Raw genomic sequence first — 10,000 nt, forward strand, 5'->3', positions numbered from 1 at the left:
GGCTCGTGTAGACCTTTCTCTCTCGCTGGCTACACACTATACATTACTCAGCTCGTGTAGACCGTTCTCTCTCGCTGGCTACACACTATACATTACTCAGCTCGTGTAGACCGTTCTCTCTCGCTGGCTACACACTATACATTACTCAGCTCGTGTAGACCGTTCTCTCTCGCTGGCTACACACTTATACCTTACTCTCCTCTACTCTCCATTACTCTCCATTACTCTCCATTACTCTCCTCTCCGGGCTCTATCTCTGCACCCTCGTCTTCATTCTTAGATGGTTCCACCTCTCCCCCTGCTCCTCTGTGCATCACCTTATATACCCCTTCTTCCCGGGAGACGGAGCGGATGCGGACCTCAACGTCGGCACCGCTCCTCAGTTACCCAATCCCCACGCGCTATCCCTACGATCCGGTTCCGCTCAGCGCGTGTTTCCACTCCCCGACCAATCACACCGCGCTGCTACCCGATCACTCCCTCTGGGCGCGTCACCGGCACACAGCCAATCAGCAGCACTACCCCCACCCGCGCACTGACGCCTGCTCCTCCCCGTCAGCGCGCGTCACCACACACACACCCGTACATACGCGCTGGCACACGACATATACACCCAGCGCGTATCACCACTACATCACCCCCTCCCACATAGCTCGCAGCCGGCCCGGCTGCTAACAACAACCAACCGCGACGATAAAACGACAACCAACAAAAAAAAACCCCGTAACCCCCCGAGTGTGCCCCGTAACATAACACAACAACAACAACAACAAGAATAACTATGTACAGATTGACAATGAACACGAAAAGTCAACAATAACACGATACGAGCAAATTCCAAAAACGAACGCGCCCCACGTCCCTGCGACTACACGCAGTGACGAGGCGCTCCAACTGCCCCGACTCCTCACGAGGCAGGTCATGCAAAGTAGCACGACCTGGCGCGAGTCCGTCTGGCTGGTCCGTCGTATGGGGCGGGACACTGACGACCGTCCGGCGGTTCCGGCTGCTCCAGACGGCGCGGAACGGGCCTGAAAGGGCCGGCCCCGCCGCGGAGATCCGGCCGCCGGTGATCGGCAGCTGTCAGTTCCGAGACACCTGGGAGCAGATCAGGCGAAAATACGTGTGGATCAGGCAGAGACATTTCCCCTTCTGGGTCGCCGGTCACGTCACACGCCCGGCCATCACGACACAAGGGGAGGCCATATGGAGGCGAGAACGGTTTCAGTCGGGAGGGGTGAACGTACCAACAGCGCTTTCCCCACTTTATCTGAACGCACTGGGGCCGTGCAACGCGCACGACCTCCACGGGTCCCCTCCACGGTCTCAACAATTTAGGCGACGTAGCCAAGGGTGCCTGAGGGCAATGCAGCCAGGCCCTGTCACCTGGTTTCCATTCGTGCATGGACACCTTCCGTGCCCGCAACCGTTCATTAGCAATTTGGCGAGCCCGCGAATTAAGCCGTGCGGCCTCCCTCGCCTCTGTCAGCTTGTGAATATTAAACTTAATATGTTCTGCCAAATTAGAATTAGTTCGTGGAGCGGACAGGCCAAGTTGCGTTTCCATTGGCGGGTCAGCTTCCCGACCGTACATCAAATAGAATGGGGAAAACCCCGTAGCTGGATGGGGGGCCATTCTATACGCGGCAAGGACTCCCGGGACCTGCAGGTCCCAATCTACATGTGCCTCGCACACCTGCTGGCACAGCATGGAAGTCAAAGTTTTGTGGAGTCTCTCCACCATCCCGTCTGTCTGCGGGTGGTACGGGGAGGTACGCACCTTCTTGGTACCCAACAGATCGCACACCTCTTGCAACAATTTACTCGAAATTTTTTTACCTTGGTCGGTCAGCAGGCGTTCGGGAGCCCCCTTGTCCAGGACATAGCCCTGGACGAAGGCATCCGTCACAGCCGCTGCCGACTGGTTAGTGAGAGGCCACGCCATAGGCCATCGGGTAAAGTATTCGACCCCCACTAACAAATATTTATTCCCTCTCGGCGTGACTGGGAAGGGCCCCAAAATATCGAGTGCAACGAGCTCGTTGGTACGCGAGACCTGAATAGATTGCAGCGGTGGATTAGCTGCCACGGGCGGTGGTTTACGCCTGGCGCACTCAACGCACCCCTTCAGAATATGTGCCACATCACTTCCCATTCCCGGCCAGTAATAGTCACGCTGAAGCAGGGCAAGCGTCTTGTTAACTCCCAAGTGCAAGAGGCGTTCGTGTGCCGCCAAGACAACCCTCCCCCTCACAGCGGAAGGCACCACGAGTGCGTTCCGCCGGGACAAACTGTCCCGTCTCAATAACACGCCCTGCTCAAGTACATAGGAGCCGGTACGCTCCTGGTCCCCCTCGGGACCCCCAACCTTGCGGCGCAATGCTAGCAGCGAGCTGTCCGCCATCTGGAGGCGGCCCCATTCGCTGAGCGACAGCGAGAGCAGCGAGTCCCGACCCTGAGAGGCAGTGGAATCATCCACGATCGGTGCGCCCGCTGTCGCAGCCAGTGCCCCCATCTCCCCCGCAAGCGTCGGTTTACAGCGCGCCGATCCCGACAAACACGCGCATTCATCACAAGGCAACAACCCCGACAAGCAATCGGCATTTGTGTGTCGCAACCCCTTACGGTACGTAGTCGTAAACTGATAGTCCTGGAGGACTTCCAACCAACGCGACAACTGGCCCGAGGGCTGGGCGACCCTCAATGAATACTGTAGCGCCGCGTGGTCCGTTCGGACTGTAAAGTGACGACCATAGAGATATGGCCTAAACTGCTGCACAAAAAAAACAATGGCAAGCAGCTCGCGACGGGTGACGCAGTAGCGCTGCTCCGCCGGAGACAACACCCTACTACCGTAAGCGACAACTCTTTCGACACCCCCAACGACTTGGGATAGCACCCCCCCAATGCCCGTGTTGCTAGCATCCGTGTCCAGCAAAAAGGGACTGGCAAAATCGGGATAACACAAGGGTGGGGCACCCACCAAGGCGTCCCGGAGGGAGCGAAACGCGGCCTCCTCCTCCGGTCCCCATTTGAACTTCACTCCCTTCGCCGTTAGAGCGTGCAAGGGTTATAATATCGGCTTCTAGCATTTCGTTAACAGCCGACTGAACATGTTCCTTCTCCACGGGACTCAGTCGGAAGGGATTTAGCTTGACCGGTGCCGCATCGCCCGTTTCAATGTGGTGGTGCAACAAATCCGTGCACCCAATGTCATACTCATGTTTACTGAACACATCAGAGAATTCTATGAGCAACTCGCGCAGCGCACCCAACTGCTTTCCACTCCCCGACCAATCACACCGCGCTGCTACCCGATCACTCCCTCTGGGCGCGTCACCGGCACACAGCCAATCAGCAGCACTACCCCCACCCGCGCACTGACGCCTGCTCCTCCCCGTCAGCGCGCGTCACCACACACACACCCGTACATACGCGCTGGCACACGACATATACACCCAGCGCGTATCACCACTACATCACCCCCTCCCACATAGCTCGCAGCCGGCCCGGCTGCTAACAACAACCAACCGCGACGATAAAACGACAACCAACAAAAAAAAACCCCGTAACCCCCCGAGTGTGCCCCGTAACATAACACAACAACAACAACAACAAGAATAACTATGTACAGATTGACAATGAACACGAAAAGTCAACAATAACACGATACGAGCAAATTCCAAAAACGAACGCGCCCCACGTCCCTGCGACTACACGCAGTGACGAGGCGCTCCAACTGCCCCGACTCCTCACGAGGCAGGTCATGCAAAGTAGCACGACCTGGCGCGAGTCCGTCTGGCTGGTCCGTCGTATGGGGCGGGACACTGACGACCGTCCGGCGGTTCCGGCTGCTCCAGACGGCGCGGAACGGGCCTGAAAGGGCCGGCCCCGCCGCGGAGATCCGGCCGCCGGTGATCGGCAGCTGTCAGTTCCGAGACACCTGGGAGCAGATCAGGCGAAAATACGTGTGGATCAGGCAGAGACATTTCCCCTTCTGGGTCGCCGGTCACGTCACACGCCCGGCCATCACGACACAAGGGGAGGCCATATGGAGGCGAGAACGGTTTCAGTCGGGAGGGGTGAACGTACCAACAGCGCTTTCCCCACTTTATCTGAACGCACTGGGGCCGTGCAACGCGCACGACCTCCACGGGTCCCCTCCACGGTCTCAACAATTTAGGCGACGTAGCCAAGGGTGCCTGAGGGCAATGCAGCCAGGCCCTGTCACCTGGTTTCCATTCGTGCATGGACACCTTCCGTGCCCGCAACCGTTCATTAGCAATTTGGCGAGCCCGCGAATTAAGCCGTGCGGCCTCCCTCGCCTCTGTCAGCTTGTGAATATTAAACTTAATATGTTCTGCCAAATTAGAATTAGTTCGTGGAGCGGACAGGCCAAGTTGCGTTTCCATTGGCGGGTCAGCTTCCCGACCGTACATCAAATAGAATGGGGAAAACCCCGTAGCTGGATGGGGGGCCATTCTATACGCGGCAAGGACTCCCGGGACCTGCAGGTCCCAATCTACATGTGCCTCGCACACCTGCTGGCACAGCATGGAAGTCAAAGTTTTGTGGAGTCTCTCCACCATCCCGTCTGTCTGCGGGTGGTACGGGGAGGTACGCACCTTCTTGGTACCCAACAGATCGCACACCTCTTGCAACAATTTACTCGAAAATTTTTTACCTTGGTCGGTCAGCAGGCGTTCGGGAGCCCCCTTGTCCAGGACATAGCCCTGGACGAAGGCATCCGTCACAGCCGCTGCCGACTGGTTAGTGAGAGGCCACGCCATAGGCCATCGGGTAAAGTATTCGACCCCCACTAACAAATATTTATTCCCTCTCGGCGTGACTGGGAAGGGCCCCAAAATATCGAGTGCAACGAGCTCGTTGGTACGCGAGACCTGAATAGATTGCAGCGGTGGATTAGCTGCCACGGGCGGTGGTTTACGCCTGGCGCACTCAACGCACCCCTTCAGAATATGTGCCACATCACTTCCCATTCCCGGCCAGTAATAGTCACGCTGAAGCAGGGCAAGCGTCTTGTTAACTCCCAAGTGCAAGAGGCGTTCGTGTGCCGCCAAGACAACCCTCCCCCTCACAGCGGAAGGCACCACGAGTGCGTTCCGCCGGGACAAACTGTCCCGTCTCAATAACACGCCCTGCTCAAGTACATAGGAGCCGGTACGCTCCTGGTCCCCCTCGGGACCCCCAACCTTGCGGCGCAATGCTAGCAGCGAGCTGTCCGCCATCTGGAGGCGGCCCCATTCGCTGAGCGACAGCGAGAGCAGCGAGTCCCGACCCTGAGAGGCAGTGGAATCATCCACGATCGGTGCGCCCGCTGTCGCAGCCAGTGCCCCCATCTCCCCCGCAAGCGTCGGTTTACAGCGCGCCGATCCCGACAAACACGCGCATTCATCACAAGGCAACAACCCCGACAAGCAATCGGCATTTGTGTGTCGCAACCCCTTACGGTACGTAGTCGTAAACTGATAGTCCTGGAGGACTTCCAACCAACGCGACAACTGGCCCGAGGGCTGGGCGACCCTCAATGAATACTGTAGCGCCGCGTGGTCCGTTCGGACTGTAAAGTGACGACCATAGAGATATGGCCTAAACTGCTGCACAAAAAAAACAATGGCAAGCAGCTCGCGACGGGTGACGCAGTAGCGCTGCTCCGCCGGAGACAACACCCTACTACCGTAAGCGACAACTCTTTCGACACCCCCAACGACTTGGGATAGCACCCCCCCAATGCCCGTGTTGCTAGCATCCGTGTCCAGCAAAAAGGGACTGGCAAAATCGGGATAACACAAGGGTGGGGCACCCACCAAGGCGTCCCGGAGGGAGCGAAACGCGGCCTCCTCCTCCGGTCCCCATTTGAACTTCACTCCCTTCGCCGTTAGAGCGTGCAAGGGTTTTGCAATAGTGGCGAAGTGCTCAATGAACCGCCGATAATAAGAAGCAAACCCGATGAAACTACGCACGTCGGAAACGGACGTAGGTGTCGGCCACGAACCGACACAATCCGTCTTCGCGGGATCGGTGGAGATCCCCGAAGAATCGACAATGTGACCCAAGTATCTAACCGACCTACGAAGGAGGTGACATTTGGCCGGTTTAAATTTCAACTTAGCCGATCGCATTCGCAAGAACACCCCTCTCAATCGCTGGAGGTGTTCTTCAAACGTTTTACTGAAAACAATGACATCGTCCATATAAATCAAGCATGTATCCCACTGCAAGCCCGACAAAACCAACTCCATAAGTCGCTGAAACATCGCTGGAGAGGAGTGAAGTCCCATGGGTAACCGGTTAAACTGGAACAGCCCCCCTGGAGTCCGAAATGCTGTCTTAGGTTTCGACTCTTCGTCGAGCGGCAACTGCCAAAACCCCGATAACAAATCAAGAGTCGAAAAATATCGCGCACCAGACAATGCATCGAGGGACTCATCCATCCTGGGGAGCGGATACGCGTCAGCCACAGAGATCTTATTCAGGCGACGGAAATCAACGCAGAATCGCAGGGACCCGTCCTGCTTCTTAACCAGCACAATAGGCGCTCCCCACGGGCTAGAGGAGGGCGAAATAATATCGGCTTCTAGCATTTCGTTAACAGCCGACTGAACATGTTCCTTCTCCACGGGACTCAGTCGGAAGGGATTTAGCTTGACCGGTGCCGCATCGCCCGTTTCAATGTGGTGGTGCAACAAATCCGTGCACCCAATGTCATACTCATGTTTACTGAACACATCAGAGAATTCTATGAGCAACTCGCGCAGCGCACCCAACTGCGCCGCCGACAAATCGTCCGAGGCGGCGCATAGCGAATGGACCCACTCAAGGTCTTCCCTTGGCTCAACGTTCCGCGCGGGGCTCGAGCCCACCTGCGCAACCAACCCATCATCCACAGGGACCCGCGCCGCGTGAGCCAGCACGGTGCCTTGTGGAATGACGGCTGGCCGCGACCCCGCGTTCAAAACCATCACAAACGGATCCCTGTCAGCCCGCACCAAAGTGTGAGCCACCGATAAATCAAGACCCCCGACAGCCTTGTTAGAAGGACCCAAAAGCATACTTTGTTCCGAAGCCTCCCTCACCCATGGTTTCCGCAACCGGAGGGGAATCAACATCTGTGAACCCGGGGGCACATGCACGGTCTGTGTCGCCACCGCTTGTATCGTAGCGCACGCCGTCCGAATGTCAGTAGGGCTCGTCAAAAATGCAATCCGGCGACCCGATGGCAGTTCAATGCATCGTTGATCGATAAGAATTTTAATGGGCATTTTAGCCAAAAAATCAGTGCCCAAAAGACACGGAACCGCCAAAGAAGACGAAACGAAAACGGGTCCCGACAATTTGATATTTCCAATGCAAATGGACGCCCTAATCTGACCGATAATGCCCAACGATCCCCCATTAGCGGCGTAAAATGGCACATCCACTGGAAGCAGCGGACGACATTGGACTGGGAGAATATCATAAATGAGGTCCGATATAATAGTTGCCGATGCCCCCGTGTCCACTAACACCCTAATCTCGACCCCATCAATAGATCCCGTAACAACGGACGAACCCGCCGAAGCAGCCACAATTCTATGCCCCAATTCCGCCCATTCAATGTCTCCCTGGTCCCGGCCGAACCCCCCTCGCCGAACCGAATCCCCGAACCTTAACCGGCCCTCCTCCGCCGCAACGCGGCGTCCCATGTGTGCCGAATAAACAGGCCGAGCGTGTGAGGTGCCGCGACTTGCCGGGGATTGTAGAGATGACTTGGGATCTCGGTCGTCGTCCAGCCGAGCTCCCATGGCGCGCTGCCGCGGAGCGCGGCACCCGGACGCCACGTGGCCCCGGAGGCCGCAGTTATAGCACGTGACGAGGGTCGGAGTAGATCTTGGTTGCTCCGACTTTCGGCCCGATCGCAGAGGCGACCGAGCCCCCGGCCTCCAGTCCTCTGGTCGTCCCGTGGCGAACGCCTCCTCTCGTGGGCTGACGACTTGGGGTTCGGTGACCACCGAACCCGGGGCTGCGACGACAGCAGCGTCGTAACCAACGCCTTGTTTCCGTTGTAGGGCCTCGTGCGCTTGAATACTCGTGGCGACTCTCAAAGAAGAAATATCAATCTCGTCAGCTGTGTTGATAGGGACCCCCAGGTCCTGCGCCAACTTAAGCAGCTGCTCCAAAACCATCGCGTCTTGGCCCTCCTCGTCCATCCGAGGGAACGCAGCATCAGCAAGAGCCAGCAACGCCGTGCGATAGGCCAGCGCGGTCTCCGTGGCCGCTTTCCGTCTTGCGTAGAAATGATGGCGGCACGCCGAGGGAGGTCCGTAGACCCTGGCCAACAAACCCAGCGCATCCTTCAGCGTGGAGCGGTCCGACTTCCGTGCAGACCTGAAGGCCGCGAGCGCGTCGTCGTCCAGCAGGGCAGGCAACGCCCGCAGCGCCGTAGCATCGGACCACGCTGACATCTCTTGATGCGCCAAAAACCTTCGCTGAAATTTGCCCCAGTCTCCGCCTTCCGCCTTGAAAGCTGACAACGTGGGCAGACGCTGCTGAAAAATGAAGTCATCCGCCTCGTGGTTCCTCTCCGCCTCTCCGTCGGTGTGTAAGATGGCGGCTCCAGCGGCAGACGTAAAATGGCGGACCCCCTCGCGCGCTGATGACGTCGATGCGCGCGCTTGGGAACCCACCACCACGTGGCGCTCGCCGTTCCCGCCAAAAGTAGGCCCAGGCGCAATGGCGGGAATCCCCCATTCGTTTTGGCGGGAATCTGCGGGGCGACCTTGTAAAATGTCCCCCACCGTCCCCGCTCCTCCCGACGAGCTGATCTCCGCCAAGATGGACGCGGCGGCGAGCAGCAGCTCCGCCAGTCGGGAGTGCGCCTCACGAAGCACGGCCTCGGTCCCCGGTCGCTCGGCCGGCGCCGTCGACGGATCCTGTAGCGTGGGCAAGTCTTCCTCCTCGCCCCCCGCCACCAGCGGCCCCGAGTCGTCCAGGTTTTCCTCGCGGTCAATCCCGTGGGTCCTACGGGTCTTCCTTGTCTCCATGCTTGGAAGCCCGTTTCACTTCTGACGCCAGATGAAGTATTGGAAAATGACGGCAGGAAACTCCTTGACGGGAACACACTTCTTTTATTAAATCTTGACTTGTAACGATACAACGCGTGGCCTCTCTTCTTCACAATGCGGTCACCATACAACGGTACAACTCGTGACCTCTTCTCTCCGCCCTACGCTTCTCTTGACTCTCTTAGACTCTGTGCTGCTGGCTCTCTGTGCCTCGTGTAGACTCCGCGCCTCGGCTACACTCTTCTCTCGTCTCGTGTAGACTCTGCGCCTCTGCTACACTCTCCACTCGCCTCGTGTAGACTTTGCATCTCTCTCTCTGGCTACACCGTATACATACTCGGCTCGTGTAGACCTTTCTCTCTCGCTGGCTACACACTATACATTACTCAGCTCGTGTAGACCGTTCTCTCTCGCTGGCTACACACTATACATTACTCAGCTCGTGTAGACCGTTCTCTCTCGCTGGCTACACACTATACATTACTCAGCTCGTGTAGACCGTTCTCTCTCGCTGGCTACACACTTATACCTTACTCTCCTCTACTCTCCATTACTCTCCATTACTCTCCATTACTCTCCTCTCCGGGCTCTATCTCTGCACCCTCGTCTTCATTCTTAGATGGTTCCACCTCTCCCCCTGCTCCTCTGTGCATCACCTTATATACCCCTTCTTCCCGGGAGACGGAGCGGATGCGGACCTCAACGTCGGCACCGCTCCTCAGTTACCCAATCCCCACGCGCTATCCCTACGATCCGGTTCCGCTCAGCGCGTGTTTCCACTCCCCGACCAATCACACCGCGCTGCTACCCGATCACTCCCTCTGGGCGCGTCACCGGCACACAGCCAATCAGCAGCACTACCCCCACCCGCGCACTGACGCCTGCTCCTCCCCGTCAGCGCGCGTCACCACACACACACCCGTACATACGCGCTG

This window comes from Lampetra fluviatilis, chromosome 22, assembly GCF_964198595.1.
Source record: "Lampetra fluviatilis chromosome 22, kcLamFluv1.1, whole genome shotgun sequence".
Lineage (NCBI taxonomy): Eukaryota > Metazoa > Chordata > Hyperoartia > Petromyzontiformes > Petromyzontidae > Lampetra > Lampetra fluviatilis.